The sequence below is a fragment of the Rhincodon typus genome, chromosome 8 (assembly GCF_021869965.1).
Source record: "Rhincodon typus isolate 14 chromosome 8, sRhiTyp1.1, whole genome shotgun sequence".
In the NCBI taxonomy this organism is placed as follows: Eukaryota; Metazoa; Chordata; class Chondrichthyes; order Orectolobiformes; family Rhincodontidae; genus Rhincodon; species Rhincodon typus.
In genome coordinates, this window is record NC_063339.1 from 81,920,500 (window position 1) to 81,937,731 (window position 17,232).

Here is a 17,232-nt window from a genome sequence, read left to right on the forward strand (position 1 = left end):
CCCTGGACTGACCTATCCCCTTCCTAACTCCCTACCTACACTCACCTCTACTGGCTCCATCCCCGCCTCTTCGACCTGTTTGTTTCCTCTCCACCTATCCTCTCCTCTATCCCTCTTCAATCCGCCTCCCACTCTCTCCCTATTTATTTCGGAACCCCCTTCCCCTCCCCCTTTTCTGATGAAGGGTCTAGGCCTGAAACGTCAGCCTCTCTGCTCCTATGATGCTGCTTGGCCTGCTGTGTTCATCCAGCCCTGCACCTTGTTGTCTCACTTAATAATTGACTGTCAAGTCTTCAGGCTAAGCTGCCTGATTTCCATCTTCTGCCTCCTTCCCTTCTTAAACAAGGTATTAAGTTAGCCAGTCCTCTGACTCCATTGATTCCTGAAAGATTACCACCAATGCCTCCACAATCTCCTCAGAAATGTACTTCAGAACTCTGGAGTGTAGTCCATCTTGTCCAGGCAATTTAGACCCTTCAGCTTCCTCAGCATCTTCAACTTAGTGGTGGTCACAACACTCACCTCTGCCCTTGACTCTCTGGAAGTTCCAGTATGGGGTGTGAAGGGTGAGAGTGTTTACAGGAGTGTATATACAGTGAGTGTGTTTACAGGGTCATGGGTGAGAGCGTTTAGAAGGGTGTAGGTGGGGGAGGCTGTTTACAGGGCGGGGGTGGGGATCCAGTGTGTTTCCAGGGAGCGGAATTGAGGCTGAAGGCGTTTACAGGAGGTTTTATATAGAGAAAAGGATGTTTATTTGTTGTGGGGGGGTGCGGGTGCGTTGGTTACAGGCATGGATATTGAGGGTGAGTGAAATAACTGCACAGAGGCCGGTATCCTATCACCAAGTCCACGCATTTTTACTTGTGCACAGTGGGCTGTGACCAACCAACTCAAAGTCAGTCTCCTGAACTGAGGAGTTTCTAATCTCCTGGTAATATTACATCAGCCAGGCTTTCCTGATTTGGCTCAGGTTAACAATCCCACCAAGGAGCTTGTAGTCAACAAGATCCAGCTGGTTCCAATCACTACATCCCTCCCCCACCACCAAGTCCGGAGATGTAGGCATGGCCTGTCACTTGGAGCTTTTCTTGTGACATTTTTGCCACAGGTCCAGTTCCTCTGACTCTGACACGGGTGGGGCATATTGGATTGTAGCCAGTCTCTTGCTTCCGTATTGTCTTGGGAAAGTTTCCTCCTCCTCTTCTGTTGGTAACGGTATCTATGCTACATCCATCTTGGACTCTGGATAGAGGGGGAGAACCTACGGTTTCTGAAAGGCCAGGTATGTTTTGCTCCTGGCCTGTTTGTGAGGTAACAGCTTTCAGGTGATCCACATGTTTGTTCAGGACTGAACTTTGTAAGTCATGGCAGCTGACCTCGCATCGACCTCATCCTGTGCCCATACAGGGCCATTTCCATGGCTCCGGCACCAAACTTCTTCCCCTGAATTAAACTGTCTCTCTTGCTTAGAGGGGGCAAGTGGCCAGCATTGGATTTCCAAAGCCTTATCCCGTTGGCACTTCCTCTTGCTTCGGATCATTGTGGGCCAACACCTCAGATGAAGATAGCTGCTGTTTCACTTCCCTAAAGGCTACTTCTTGGCAATGCGACCATTTCCAAGGCTGACCCTGTTTCAATAGCAGGTGTGAGGGTGACAAGATGGAGGCCAGGTTATGCATGAATTTTCCATAATAATTCACTAACCCAAGGAAAGCCAGAGTAACCCAACCCAAGCCAGAGTAAATAGCTGTGAAGCTGGAAAAGCACAGCAGGTCAGACAGCAGCCGAGGAGCAGAAAAGTCAACGTTTCGGGCTGAAACCCTTCATCGGAACTGGGAAGGGGAAGGGGAGCCCAAAAATAAATAGAGGAAGGATGGTGGGGCGGGGGAAGGGTAGGACAGATGGTGATAGGTGGATGAAAGTAGGGGGTTATTTTGATTGGTCTGTGGGAAGAGTGGAGCGGATAGGTGAGTAGGAAGATGGACAGGTTGGGTCAGGTCAAGAGAGGGAGGGGGAGACATGGGATAAGGCTGGAAGTGGAAGGATTTAGAAGCCAATGTTGAAGTCAATGTTGAGGCCATTGGGTATAAGCTTCCAAGGCAAAATATCAGGTGTTGTTCCTCCAGTTTACGTTTGGCCTCACTGACAGTAGAGAATGCCAAGGAAGGACGTATCGTCAGTGGAGTGGGATGGATGGGAACTGGAAGGTCGGCTTGATTGTTACGTCCTGAGCACAGGTGCTCCATGAACCAGTCCCCGAGCCTGCGTTTGGTCTCCCCAATGTGCAGGAGACCATATTGGGAGCAATGAATGCAATTGATAAGGGTGGATGAAGTGCAGGTGAATCTCTGCCGGATCTGGAAGGATCGTTTGGGGCTTTGGACGAAGGTGAGAGGGGAGGTGTTGGGGACTGGTGTTGCACTTTTCATGGTTGCAGGGAAAGGTGTCGGGTGCGCTGGAGGAATTGGTGGGGAATGTAGAGTTGACAAGGGAGTCACAGAATGAATGGTCCCTGCCGAAAGCTGACAAGGGTGAGGAGGGAAATGTCTTTTTAGTAGTGGGGTCTGATTGTAGGTGGTGGAAATATCAGAGGATGGTGCATTGGATCTGGAGGTTGTTGGGGTGGTATATGAGGACTAAGGGGCCTCTATTCTTATCGTTGTTGGGGAAAGAGGGTCTTTGAGAGCAGAAGTGCAGGAAATGGAGGGGATGCAGTTGAGGGCATCCTTAATCACAGAGGTGGGGAAATTACAGTCCCTAAAATAAGAGGATATCTGGGATAACAACGTGTAGAGCTGGATGAACACAGCAGGCCAAGCAGCATCAGAGGGGCAGGAAAGCTGACATTTCGGGTCTGGACTCTTCTTCAGAAATGATATCTGGGATGACCTGGTGTGGAATGCCTCATCTTGGGAGCAGATGCAGCAGAGGAATGGTCTGAGGAAGAGTCACTGGACCCGAAACATTAACTCAGTTTTTTTTTTCTCTTCTCAGATGCTGCCAGACCTACTGAACTTTTCCAGCAACTTCTGTTTTTGTTCCAGATTTACAGCATCCACAATTCTTTTGGTTTTTATTCAGAGACAATGGATTGACTGAAGCAGTCAGATTCATGGATTTTGGGTAAGAGATAGTTCCCCAACCCCACACTGCCTGTTTCATTGAGGTTGGAGGCTGTGGATGGGAGTTCTTCTGAGGTGATGAGGTTGTTGATGATGTGGGAGATGATGGCTGGGTGACCAGAGGTGGAGTCATGATCAAGGGGACAGCAGGAGGAGACATCAGAGAGTTGGAGTCTGGCCTCAGTGATGTAGAGATCAGTACACCATACCACCACCACAATTTGCACTTCTCACTGAGGCAGCCATTTTCTAGTGGAAAAATGTCAAGCCAATCTCAATGAATCTTTCTCAATCTGTGAATTCTGCTCCAATAGGAGTGGGCCTGAGCCTTTCACTACCATCAGTGGTAAGTGCACCAAATGCTTCTCATAGAAGAACAGAACCAAAAAGTTCTAAATATGGATTCCCCTGATTCTTAAAACCGATAGTGTCTCAGAATTGGAGGAGTTTTGTAGTTGTAACATTCCTCAAATAACTCCAATCAACTCTTGCAAGGTTTGAGTGCCTGGTGCCTCTGGAAAAGTTAAGCCCCTTATAACTGAAAATGCTGCAGGTCTACAAGCAGTCAAAAGGATTACTCATTGCTTTTGATTTGTCCCAATGTAATTTGGCCAGAAAACAATATCACATTCTTTCCAAGATAGAAGGAACTGCAGATGCTGGAGAATCTGAGATAACAAGGCATAGAGCTAGATGAACACAGCAGGCCAAGCAGCATCATAGGAGCAGGAAGGCTGACATCTGATGAAGGGTCTAGGCCCAAAATGTCAGCCTTCCTACTCTTATGATGCTGCTTGGCCTGCTGTGTTCATCCAGCTCTACACCTTGTTATCTCACATTCTTTCCACATACTGGGCCCAGTCTTTGACAGCAGGATCAAACAAGCCAAGCTTTGCAAATAAATACCTGATGTCAGAAATGCTTGCCCCAACTCCAAGGTGCCTGTTACATGTAAGTGTTTTTCAGGCACATCCTGTTTTCTCCCATCACCACTGAAAGAAGTATACAGAGGATGGTATCCTATCACCACGTTTCCTCCCTTTATTTACTTGTGCAGAGTAACACCGACTGTGACCAACCCAGCTCAGTCAATCCCCCAAACTGGACAGTTTTTCATCTCCAAGTTATATTCGGTCAGCCAGGGCTTTCCTGATTGGCCCAAATTAACAACCCCCAATCACGGATCTCATAGTCAACAAGATCCAGCTGGTTTCAGTCACTACAGTGAGTGTGTTTATTGCGGGTGTTTACAGGAAGCGGTACTGAGGGTAAAGGTGTTCTTAGGGGGATTGTGGAGGTTGAAGGGGTATGCAAAGCATGACGGTCTCATTCAGATAGGGGAGCTCGTAGGCTGCAAACGCTGCGAGGCAGATCGTGGGGTTGCGCGCACGTTATGATGTTCCGTGAAGGCGCGCACGTAGTGACGCAGAGCCTGCGAGCTGTTGTTCCGGGAGCGAGGCCGAGTGGCTGAGGATTTGCTGTTCAGTCCGATACTGAGTGCCGAGTCCTCGGGCTCAGCGTGCAGTACGCACTGGTGAGTATTCGCTGTCCCGGGATGACCGCGCAATCTTACTCTGTCTGTGCTGATTCTGGTGGAGGCCCGGGCCCCGGGCTTTGCCTGCGAATGAAGCTTGGGCCGAGCGCTGGTGCTGCTTGTGAAGGGAGTGGGGCTGTGAGTCCGCTAGGGCCTGGATCGCAGGCTGCCGTTCCTCCCAGTGGCCGCAGACGCCGACCTGCAGTTCGGGCCGGCCTCTGCCTACCTTCCTTCGTGGGTGAAGAAATAGCGGAGTTCGGTGCGGCGCGGGCAGAGGCCGCTGGTTGTGAGCATCGGAGGGCCCTGACTCTTCTCGCCATTTTGTGGAGGTCCCCGAGCTTGAGCTGGGCCCTTCCCCAAATCAGATTGTAATATTCTCGTGTTTCCAGAGGGCAGTTTCCTTACCCCTTCCCTCTTCTGTCCTCCCTACCCCCATCCGTCTAGGATGGTTGGGGGTAGAGAGTGTTAGTGTTTTCTGCCTGCCTTCAGCGAGAGATGGGCTCGTGTCTCCTCCCAATACACCACCAACATTCCTCTTAAATTGTACAATTGCCACAATAAAACTTTGCAACAAAATGGTGGCCTTTCCTCAGCCCGCAGAGCCGGCCTGCTGAACATTTCTCCCTTCCCGTCTTTCCTGTAGCTAGGGTTACCCTCCTCAGTTAAGGATTCCCAGCAGAAACTACTTCACTCCTCGTCTCCCACTCTTCTGCGGCTTGTTCTTTTGCCACACTTTTGCATCGGAACGCTCTTGCGTTTTAGGATTTCTTTGCCCCTCGTGATCTTTTAAACCATGAAGTATTGAGCAAAAACCTGATAAAAGGATTGTGACATAAGTGAAAGGGTAATAATTAGCTCTGGTTAAATTAAAATTATATTAAGAGTATGGAGGAGCAAGGTTTGATTTGTAAATTGTTAGACCGAGATGCAAAGCTCTACTTTGCTTCTTTTCAGAATACAGTATATTTTTAACAAAGCTAATTTTCCATCACAGGTAAGTAACTAATTGTGTTTTTGTGCAAGTAGAAGTTTAGGAATATTTAGATAATGCTGGTAAGTGATATTTCTGGTCAATAGCAGCAGCTTCAGAGGATCTCCTGATTGGACATGTGTTGAACTGTTAGCTCTTGTACATTTATTGCTGAAGACTTTGATTTCTTGCTGGGCTGTGGTATTTAATTGAAAACAGAAATTGCTGGAGAAACTTAGGTCTATTGTGGCACCATGATGGAGAGAAAACAGTTAATGTTTCAAGTCCGGCGACCCTTTTTTCTGTAGTTTTGAGGAAGGGTCATGAATGTCTGTGCTGCTTTCTCTCCGCAATGCTGCCAGCCCTGTTAAGTTTCTCCAGTTTTTATTTTTGTGTGTTTCAGGTCTTCTGCATCTGCAGTTTTTGTTTTGATATTTGCCTGTGGAATGCCAACTGATTTCAAACGTGTCTTCCTCTTATCCTTCAATTTGAGGATTCTGAATTTCTGTGTGACTGAATAGGCTGATTCTCAATCCCGCAGATGTCTGGCTCTATGTGGCAGGACATCCCGTGAGATACAAGATTCTAGAGTATAGGATTTGCTTTCTTTTTGCTACTGCTGCAGCACATCATCATTAAGGCATTGTGACTAAAGCCTTGAACAGCCTGATGAACAAGTTTTTGTCATTTATGTGGAACAGTCCCAGTCATTCATGTCAGTGCTGTCACATTTTAAGCAGACCCTCAGAATGTCTTTTAAATCATTTTCTATGGTCTCCCTTGAAATCTGGAAGCCGAAATAACTGCAGATGCTGTAAATCAGAAACAAGAACAAAGTTTGCTGGAAAAGTTCAGCAGGTCTGGCAGCATCTGTGAAAGAAAAAAAAGAGTTAACGTTTCAGGTCCGGTTGTGAGTTCTGAGGAAGGGTCACCGAAACGTTAACTCTGTTTTTTCCTTCACAGATGCTGCCAGACCTGCTGAGCTTTTCCAGCAACTTTGTTTTTGTTCCTCTGAAATCTGGTCTGTTTGAAGATTGAGAAAACTGTGAACCTAGTTGTGCAGGGATAACAAGGTGTAGAGCTGGATGAACACAGCAGGCCAAGCAGCATCAAACAAGCAGGAAGGCTGACGTTTCGGGCCTAGACCCTTCTTCAGAATTGTGCAGATGCTTTTTGGGCACAAGCATTATCTCTCCAGTCATTGAAATTGATTTTGTAGGAGGTTTTCCTGAATGTTTGTGGAGCTGGCCTTATCCTCCCATTCAGTCTGGAGGATTTCTCCAGTACTCTGTCACTGATATGTAGACCAATGCCACTGCAGTGCGGTGGTGGCAGCTGCTTTCTACATGAGGACTTGTGTGACTTTTGGAAGTCTTTGTTTATCTGCTGTAGTGTGCAGAAGGCTGAGATGTTGTACCTGATGTGGTGTTGGAACCCCTAGTCGGTAGTGACATTTTGCGAGAGGTGACTGCCAACGCATGGGAAGCAGAGTCCAGAGGCTTTTCTTCAATCTATATTGAAGGTGAAATATTTGGTTTATCAGGTTGGTATGTCTTTTGTTTTGACAACATTCAAAGATAGGGTGAACTTTTATGCAGAATGAAATTGAGAGTAGCTTGCACGTCTGGTACAGAATGGGCAATGACATATCAGTCACACTCAAACCGTAGGTCATATGTTTGTGGTTGTCAGTTTCATCATGTTATTTAGGTGACTGTGATTAGAGCCTTTTCCATCAGTATTTAATACTGACACAAGTGCAATTGATCCCTGAGGTGAACAGCACTATCAGGTGGTGTCACAAGCCTCACTTTGCACTGGTCCAGATTGTGAAGATTCTCATTGGAGATATTACTGAAGAAGTTTTTTGGATATACAGATCTTTGGAAGACAATTCACCAGAGCCTGGTGGTGTATCGAGTCACATACCTCGATCAAGTAAATGAATGTCATGAAGAGTTCCTGGTTTCCTTGGTGTTTTTCTTGGATTTGCCTGGTAACAAGGACCACATCTGGCGTTTCTCTGGGACAGCTAAAGCCTCACGTGTTTCTGAGAGGAGTTCTGTAGCTACAGGAAGTAGGTGAAAAATGTTAGGATTTTTCCTACCGTAGTCATGGGAATACTTCAGGAGTTACCCTCACTTATCTCTCTCCTTGAAAGTAATTACTTGTTACATTCATGAAGTTGGGAATGGTGAGTTTTTTTTTTCTTTTAAAACCTGCATCTGAGTATCTGAAGTGTTAATGTGAGAAAAAGCCCAGCAGCTTTGGAGCGCCATTGGGGTCACAGGTTTTTGGTTTTCGTTTGTTTGATTGCTTGTTGCATCGACAGTTGTCCATCCATGGTTTGCAGTAGCTTAGAGAATATCAGCTACTGCTGGGATTCATGGTTGAGGGGTTGTTGAAGTTGAGAGCATCCTGTGAGTTGAGGAGATTTTGGCCTTTGGCCTGTAACTGGACCTGCTGGCATCAAAAAGGCTTACCATGTTACGATGACAATATTCTGACCAATCTGTCCTTCTCCTTCCCACAGGGGCTTTTTACTTTGAAGATTTTTCTTCAGGTTTTATCTAACAAGTTTGCAAGTAGAATCATAAATTAATGAGTTTGTAAAAATTTGGGAAGGATGAGTTTGTAAAAATTTGGGAAGGATGAGTTTGTAAAAATTTGGGAAGGATACGTTTTGGGCGGACTGGTGGCTCATTGGTTAGCACTGCTGCGACATAGTACCAGGGACCTGGGTTTGATTCCAGCTTTGGGTGACTATGTGAGGTTTGCACATTCTTCCTGTGTCTGCATGCATTTCATCCAGGTGCTCCATTTCCTCCTGCAGTCCAAAAATGTGAGGGTTAGGTGGTTTGACCATGCTAAATTGCCCCATAGTGTCCAGGGATATGCAGGCTAGATGGTTAGCCATGGGGATAGGGCAAGGGGTTGGATCTGGTGGATTGTTTTTCGGAGGGTTGGTGCTAAATAGCCTGTTTCTGCTCTTGGTATTCTATGATAAGCATCCAACCATTTATACATGTTTTAACCTTTGAATGGAGTGAGGTACACAGTAAATATAATGAACTGGGTCAAATGTCTGAGGTAAACTTCTAAACAACGGGAGGTATTTTTCATACAATACCCTCTAAGGGCCAAAAATTCCACTTGTACAGTCGAACAACCGTGGTCAACATGCAGAGTAAGATTCTGCGCAAAGCTAATGCAAGCAACTTGCACAAATAACAGAAAAGCAGTATAGTCCACTCGACTGCATGAAACTTAGAAAACAAAGCCACAAAGAAAATATCAAGATTACAGAAGGCCGTATCAAAAAATAAAGCATGATAATGATACAAATTACATTTTTTTTATAAATATCTCATAAGTAAGATTTACACCCATTCGTGGCAGGATATGGCCATAGGTATAAGGATATAGGTTGGTTTCTGAAGTGTTCACAGTGAAGGAAAATGGTAAGATAGCTAAAATGGAAGGGAACCTGAGAATAAATTGAAGGAGGGAAATGGAGAATTCATTGGATTCATTAACCAAGTACAAATGGGGAGGAGAGAGACATGCAACTTTGTATAATTAAATATTTACTACTACTAAAGATCAGTGTCTTTTGTTCCCAAATTGGAAACTTGAGCCGATTTGTATTCCTTGATCAGTTTTGGCTGTGAACCCTCTAACCTGGCCTGACCGTGGTTGAATCTAGCTCCTGTGTAAACCAGGTAAGCATTTCAAAAGGAGTGAGAACCACTAGCTTTTGAAAAGTTATTTTTGATATCGGTTACTACCACCTAGAAGGACAAGGGCCATAACTGTAGGAGCAGAAGGAGACCATTTGTCACTTGAATCTGCTGTGCCATTCAACGGGAATGCTGATCTAATGATTCTCAACTGCACTTTCCTGCCTTTTCCCTTGATTCCCTTACTGATTTAAAAATTTGTCTATTTCATTTATCCCACTCTCAATAGTCATCTGTCGTGAAGAATTCCGCAGATCCGCTACCCTCTGAGAGAAAAAAATTATCCTCATCTGCCTTAAATGTGTGACCCCTTATTCTGAGATAATCCCCTTTGGACCTAGTCTTTCTTACAAGGGAAAACAAACTTATAATATAAAGTCCCCTAAGAATCTTGCATATTTCAAGAAGGTCACCTTTCACTTTTCTAAACTCCAATGAGTACAGACCCAACCTACTCAGCTTCTCCTCATATGATAGTCTGTCTCTATCCAGGGTCAGCCAAGTGAACCTTCTATGGACTGCCTTCAGTGCCAGTATATCTTTAGTTAAAGAGCCAAAAACTGTTCACGGTATTCCAGCTAGTGCCTTGTGTAGTTGTAATGAAGCCTCCCTACTATTCAACTCCATTCCCTTTGAAATAAAGGCCCACATTCTGTTTGCCTTCCCTATTGCATGTTGAATGTCTATTAGGTCTTTGCATTACGTATGAGGACTCCTGAATACCCCTCTGTCGCTTTCTGCAGACTTCCTCCAGTTAAATCATATTCTGTTCCTCCTCTTCCTGCAAAGTAAATAACCGCACGTTTCCTATATGAGTTTCTATCTACCAAGTTTCTGTCTACTTGCTTAAACTGTCTGTACCCTGCTCAGACTCAAGTCATCCTCACCACTTGCTTTCCTTCTATTTTTGTGTCATTTGCAAACTTGGCAATAGTTCATTCACAATCCTCATCCATGTCAGTAATATATTGCAAATAATTGTGACTCAGCACTGATTCCTGTGGCACTCCACTGGCTGTCTGAATTTTCCCCCCCCCCCCCCCCCCTCCCCCCCAACCAAATCTCTCTCCTTGTAGTTAACCACTCCTTTAACTGTATTGATATGCTATCCCAGCATAATGGCACCTTATCAAGTAGCCTAGCATTTTCCCAACTACAAACTTAAAGCTAACTGGCCATTACCTACGTTTTTTGTCTACTTTTTTAAATAGATGTTACATTAGCAGTTTTCTAATCCTCTTAAAAACTGTCCAGAATTGTGGAAGATTCCAGTGCACCCATTATCTCTATCGATACTCCTTTCAATATGCATCCCATCACGTCAGGGGACTTAGTTTTTAGGCCCTTTAATTTCTTAATGCTTTTTCCTCTAGTGATTTTTCTTGTATTTATTTCCACTCCTCCTTTTGATCTTCAATTATTTAGTAATTTTGGAATGCTATTTTAGTGTAGTGCTGCTACTACTATGAAAAACGGCAAAGTATTTATTAATGCCCCTGCTATTTCCTGCTTATTATTTTTATTATTATTTCCACAGCCTTGTTCTCTAACTTGGGCCTTTCTCTTAATTTTTTTTTCTGTATTTAAATAACTTATTACTTGATATTACTTCCAAATTTACACGCCAAGTTTATCTCTCCCTCTATTTTGGATTGTCTTTTAGTTTTAAAATCTTTGCAATCCTCTGTCTTGTCTCTAGTCTTTGCCACATTGTTTGCTTTTTCTTTGAATCTAATGTCCCTAACTTCCCTGGTTAACCATGTTGGCTTATCCCATTCCTAGAATCCTCCTTTCTCACTGGGATATATAGTTTTTGTAGTCTATGAACTAATGTCTTATAGATGTCTTTTCTCAATTGTTTTTACTGTTAAACATGGTTCCCAGTCCACTCTGGTTACCATTGCCCTCATTTCTTTGAAGTTCCTCCCATCTAGGCTTAGCACATTTGTTTATGACTCACATTCCTCCCCCTGAAACTGCACGGTAAATTCTCCCATGTTATGGTCACTGTTCCTGAAGGGATCTTTTACTCTGATATCGCTTATTAAACTTACCTCATTACAAGTTTCAAAATAGCCTGATCCCTGATCCAGGCCAGCCGAGATATGGAAACATTGTGTAAATTGCCCTTAAGCCGCTTAACTTGGAAATACATCACCGTTCCTTCAGGGTCACTCGACCAGAATTCTGGAACTGCCTCTTTAATAGCATTGTGGGTCGTCCCACACCAAATGGTCTACAGTGGTTCAAGTGGCAGCTCACCATCACCTTCTCAAGAGCAGCTCGGATTGGACAATAGATACTTACCCATTTTCCATAAATGAATTAAAAACATACCCAAGATGATTTGTTTTTCTGAGTTGGGAATCTTTGGAACTCTTGGCAGTGGAAGCGGAATCTTTGAATATTCTTAAGGCAGAGGAAGGTTGCTAAGCAAGAAGGTGAAAGGATATTGTGGGTAGGTGGACATTTGGAGTAATCAGATTAATCGTGATTTTATTGAATGATGAAATGGGCTTGACTGCCCGAGTGATCCACTAATTTGTATGTGCATGCAGTCATAGATTTTTCAAGCTGTATCTATGCAGTATTAACAAGGTAGAGATTTATTGTCCATTCCTAATTATCCTTGAAAAAGTCATGAGCTGGTAACATGTACCACTGCACTGGATTTGATGTAGGTATGCTTGCAGTGCTTTTCCACAGGGAGGTCCAGGATTGTGACCTAATATATGAAGGACCAGTGATGCACACCGGCCTGACTTAAGTACAACGTAGACAGGAGTTGTTCCCATGCTTCTAACTGCGGCACCAGTGAATTTCTTTTGAGTTAGAGAGTGGTAGATCTTTTGGAATTCTCAATCCGAGAGGGCGGTGGAAGTCCTTGTGCCTGTGCATTTGACATAGGTGGTAGAGTTTGTGTTCAGGAAATGCAAGTGAAGATGATTTTCTGAGTTGGCATGTGGGGTTTAGTACACTATCAGAAATGAAGATGTTTTCTCATCAGCCTGTTCAGTAGTGATTTTACCATACCTCTGGGGCAAGTTTGATTTGAACCTTCAGGATACTATTGCTGCCCCACAAGAACCTTTTTCTTAAAGAGATACCATGGGGGTTGAGCCTTGAACCGCCAGTATGCTTGTCACTATGTACTCTGAAGTGGGAATCATAGTTATTTGAATCAACCTATTTGGATATATTATGACACGTCTGGGGCAAGTGGGACTTGAACCCAGGGTTCCTGGCCCAGAGATAGGGATTCTAACTGTATGCCCTAAGAGCACTAAAATGAGAATCATACCCTGGGATCAACAAACCAGCTGCTGTGAATCAACCTATTTGAACATGTTATAATGCACATTAGGGGCAGATGGGACTTGAATCCAGACCTTCTGTGTTAGGTGTACAGGCACTATCACTACACCACAAGAGACCATCCTTACCAGCAATGTATTGTTGGGCCCTGTATCGTATTGAAGGTTCTAAATATTTTGGATTGGTGATGTTTCATTGAGAAATGTCAATGTGTTTATAGATTGATTACTCACTGGTTTTGCATCAGCTCTAAGCAGCCAGATTCTGACAGTGGAATCAGTGGGGAATAATTTCTTTAAACTTCCAATTGATGATTAAGTAGCAGGAATAGGAAATCTCAGGAAATTTACTTGCTTCTAAAATTGCTTCTGCTACCATAAATATTTATATAAGATAATTAAGTGTGGGGATGATCTAAATTGTGGGTCAGCTGTTTATGGCTAAATTTGTATATACATCGGAGGAAACACTTCATTCCTTCTCCTAACATGTTGAACTGATAGCAAGTTCCTTTTATTTGAGAACATTGATTCAACCGAATCAATGCTGAGTGCAAGAAGATCAAATAATGTTTTCAAATGGGATTCTCAAAATTCTTGTTTGAAAAGATACCAGTTTAAGTCATAAACTCTGCTTGATAATCAGCATGTTAAATTTATCACTGCTAACAGTGACTATAACTAGATTTGAATATGAGAGTAGGTGAACCAAATCGACACAGGATTAAAGATATACATTATTAATAAAAGCCTTTCTGCTGCATTCAACTCAAGTAAATTATAGCAAAGAAGAAACTGCTGTAGCAATCTGGCCTGACAATATTGGACCAGTTAGTTTCAGATCGATTTTTACTTTGTTTTATTGTCCAGAATTAAGGTTCAAATTTAATCAAGCAGCTAGAACAGGTTGTTGCTCACTGTTATCTTGTTTACAAGATTACAGCAGGTTTGAATAAAGTGGACAAAGAAAAAGTTCCTTTTTTTTAATACACAAAGGGCTATAGTACAGTGAATTAAGGTTTTGGGCTATAAAAGGAAATGGTGAAAAAGAACCTTTTCTTAGTGAGTGTGAGAGACCTGGAACTTTCTGCCTACGAGGGAGATAGCATTTGAGACGAGTGACTTAAATCAGCATGTCACAAAAATAAACTTCCAGCAGATATTGAATAATAATTATAATAATAATTATAACAATCGGTTTTCTCTATGGAGCCCTATCGTGGGCTGTGTGGCCTCCTGCAATGCCGTAATAATTTTGATTGTATGCAGGTAACAACACGTGTTATGTGAATGACCATAGCTGTAGGTTAAGATAAGTGAGCAATTGATTAGTTTAAAGGCAGATATGAATGAGCTGAAGGGGATTTAACAGGGATTCAAGAATGAAAACTAGATACCCGAACGCAACCAGTGCAGCTGTTAATAAGTAAGCGGTCAAAAGGCAGAGTTTGGTGGGATGAGAGCAGCAGTAAAATTGTAGTTGTGAAGTTTGTAGTTGTCAAGGTGATAGCCAAAGCAACTGAACTTGGTTTCCAGTGTTAGTTGATATCTAACCCTGTGTCTGCATCTGTCTGAGTATGTTTGACGGGTACGTGGTTTTGGAGCTCTAATTCCAGTTTAAGAGAATAGAGGCAGCATTTCTCTGTATCTTTCTTTCTGTTGTTCCTGTCCTGGAAGTGTTTGATGGGGGTGCATAGAGGAGGGATCTAATCTGTATCTAATGCTGTGCTGTACCTGTCCTTCACTGTTTGCAGAACAGTGTAGGTGGAGTTTGAATTTGAAACAAATCATGTGCTGTACTTGTTCTGAGATTGTTTGGTGATAGTATTGAGGCATATTTTCTTAGTTTGCTTTCATTTTTGAAAAAGAGGGAGTTTTACTCTCTATCTCATCCCGTGCAGGACTTGTCCTGGGAGTGTTTGATGGGCATGGGTGTACAGGAAGCTTTACCGTTTGTTTAAGAGTGGAATTGACTGGTGGCCTGGTCTACGGAGGTGCAAGTCAGATTATGATAAGATTAGTCTGCCATCCTTGGTTCACTCAAATCAAAGGTCACTCAACTCTGTGTTGCTTGGACTGTGTGATCAACTGATGGCCTCATGAGAAAAGTGCTGCCTATCGTAAGAAAGTATTCAGAGCAAAAGATTCCAGGTACAATTTCTCTGTTGAACTTGACTGCTTTCAGTTAGGGGTTTTAAATTATTATTGGTCAGTGAAACAGATATCTCGGTCAGGTAATTGATAGCTGGGTTGGGGGAGGAGTGTGCAGCATGATGGTTCAGTGGTTAACGCTGCTGCCTCTCAACACCAGGGAGCTGGGTTCAATTCCAGCCTTGGGCGACTGTGTGGAGTTTGCATGTTCTCCCTGTGTCTGCATGGGTTTTCTCTGGGTGCTCTGGTTTCCTGCCATAGTCCAAAGATGTGCCGGTTTGGTGGACTGCTAAAATTGTCCATTGTGTCAAGGGATGTGCAGGCTAGGTGGATTAGCCAGGGGGAAAATGCAGGGTTACAGGGATACAATAGAAAGATGTGTCCAGGTGGGATGTTCTTCAGAGGGTAAGTGTGGGTTTGATAGACCAATGGCCTGGTCCCACACTGCAGGGATTCTGTAATGTGCTTTTGTCAAATTTATGTTCAGATGATGGATTGTCGATTGAATAAATGTATTTCTCCACAAAACGTCTGAGAAGGTGCTTTGTTCTAGTGACTAGTCATGAAATCAAGTTGTACAGAAAAGGCCCTTCAGCCCATAGATTCTGCACTGACATAATTACCTCTAAAAGAGCGCTAATCCCATATCAAAGAACAAGAACAAAGAAAATTATCGCACAGGAACAGGCCCTTCAGCCCTCCAAGCCTGCGCCGATCCAGATCCTCTATCTAAACCTGTTGCCTATTTTCCAAGGACCTGTATCCCTCTGCTCCCTGCCCATTCATGTATCTGTCTAGATACATCTTAAATGACGTTATCGTGCCCGCCTCTACCACCTTCGCTGGCAACGTGTTCCAGGCACCCACCACCCTCTGCGTAAAGAACTTTCCACGCATATCTCCCTTAAACTTTTCCCCTCTCACCTAGTGAAATCATGACCCCTAATAATTGAGTCCCCCACTTTGGGGGAAAAAGCTTCTTGCTATCCACCCTGTCTATACCTCTCATGATTTTGTAGACCTCAATCAGGTCCCCCCCTCAACCTCCGTCTTTCTAATGTAAATAATCCTAACCTACTTAACCTCTCTTCATAGCTAGCGCCCTCCATACCAGCAACGTCCTGGTGAATCTCCTCTGCACCCTCTCCAAAGCATCCACATCCTTTTGGTAATGTGGCGACCAGAACTGTACGCAGTATTCCAAATGTGGTCGAGCCAAAGTCCTATACAACTGTAACATGACCTGCCAACTCTTGTACTCCATACCCCGTCCGATGAATGAAAGCATGCCGTATGCCTTCTTGACCACTCTATCGACTTGCGTTGCCACCTTCAGGATACAATGGATCTGAACACCCAGGTCTCTCTGTGCATCAATTTTCCCCAGGGCTTTTCCATTTACCATATAGTTCTCTCTTGAATTGGATCTTCCAAAATGCATCACCTCGCACTTGCCTGGATTGAACTCCCATCTGCCATTTCTCCACCGGACTCTCCAATCTATCTATATTCTGCTGCATTCTCTGACAGTTCCCTTCACTATTTGCTACTCCACCAATCTTAGTGTCATCTGCAAACTTGCTAATCAGACCATCTATACCTTCCTCCAGATCATTCATGTATATCACAAACAACAGTGGTCCCAACACGGATCCCTGTGGAACACCACTGGTCACAGTTCTCCATTTTGAGAAACTCCCTTCCACTACAACTCTCTGTCTCCTGTTGCCCAGCCAGTTCTCTATCCATCTAGTTAGTACGCCCTGGACCCCATGCGACTTCACTTTCTCCATCAGCCTACCATGGGGAACCTTATCAAATGCCTTACTGCAGTCCATGTATATGACATCTACGCCCTTCCCTCATCTATCAAGTTTGTCACTTCCTCAAAGAATTCTATCAAGTTGGTAAGACATGACCTTCCCTGCACAAAACCATGCTGCCTATCACTAATAAGCCCATTTTCTTAAAAATGTAAATAGATCCTATCCCTCAGTATCTTCTCCAGCAGCTTCCCCACCACTGACGTCAGGTTCACTGGATTATCCTTGCTACCCTTCTTAAACAAGGGGACAACGTGAGCAATTCTCCAGTCCTCTGGGACCTCACCCATGCTCAAGGATGCTGCAAAGATATCTGTTAAGGCCCCAGCCATTTCCTGTTGCTTCCCTCAGAAACCTGGGATAGATCCCATCTGGACCTGGGGACTTGTCCACCCTAATGCCTCTTAGAATACCCAACACATCTCCCCCCCCGCCCCATGCTGACTTGACCTAGAGTAATCAAACATCTATCCCTCACCTCAACATCCGTCGTGTCCCTCTCCTCAGTGAATACTGATGCAAAGTATTCACTAAGAATCTCACTCATTTTCTCTGACTCCTCGCATAACTTCCCTCCT

The 17,232-nt window shown here is 44.0% G+C and overlaps 1 protein-coding gene across 3 annotated transcripts in view; it reads left to right on the plus strand.

Annotated features, from left to right (window-relative positions):
• The first annotated feature begins 4,422 nt into the window (after nt 1-4,422).
• The window catches only part of rbm25b (RNA binding motif protein 25b), an 88,443-nt gene continuing 75,633 nt past the window's right edge, over nt 4,423-17,232 (plus strand). For 2 of the 3 annotated variants that reach the window (XM_020532841.2, XM_020532843.2), the window contains exon 1: nt 4,424-4,656. The gene's annotated coding sequence lies outside the window, so the exon portion shown is untranslated. Of the gene's footprint in view, nt 4,657-17,232 lie in introns of all 3 variants that reach the window. The other variant, XM_020532840.2, reaches the window with a different exon arrangement.